The sequence below is a fragment of the Alligator sinensis genome, unplaced genomic scaffold (assembly GCF_000455745.1).
Source record: "Alligator sinensis unplaced genomic scaffold, ASM45574v1 Scaffold1545_1, whole genome shotgun sequence".
In the NCBI taxonomy this organism is placed as follows: domain Eukaryota; kingdom Metazoa; phylum Chordata; order Crocodylia; family Alligatoridae; genus Alligator; species Alligator sinensis.
This window is the reverse complement of record NW_005850449.1, coordinates 1-218: the sequence shown is the minus strand read 5'-3', so window position 1 is coordinate 218 and position 218 is coordinate 1. Positions and strand designations below refer to the sequence as shown.

At 53.2% G+C, this 218-nt stretch overlaps 1 non-coding gene across 1 annotated transcript; it reads left to right on the top strand.

Moving 5' to 3' along the window:
• Positions 1-45: 45 nt before the first annotated feature.
• On the top strand, positions 46-117 carry TRNAA-UGC. The gene has a single exon. It is a non-coding gene; the product is annotated as a tRNA-Ala (tRNA).
• The last annotated feature ends 101 nt before the right edge of the window (positions 118-218 follow it).

Below are 218 nucleotides of genomic sequence, written 5' to 3'. Positions count from 1 at the left end.
GGAGAGTGAGAGCAAGTGAGAAGCAGAGATCACTAGAGCAGGAGTGGGGATGTAGCTCAGTGGTAGAGTGCATGTTCTGCATGTGTGAGGTCCTGGGTTCAATCCCCAGCATCTCCACTTTTTCCGGTAGACAGGAGGTCCCTCCATACCGAGCGGACAAACACTGTCTTGCAGGACAAATCTGGGTTTTGGAGGGGCTTTATCCCACCCATAGGGGT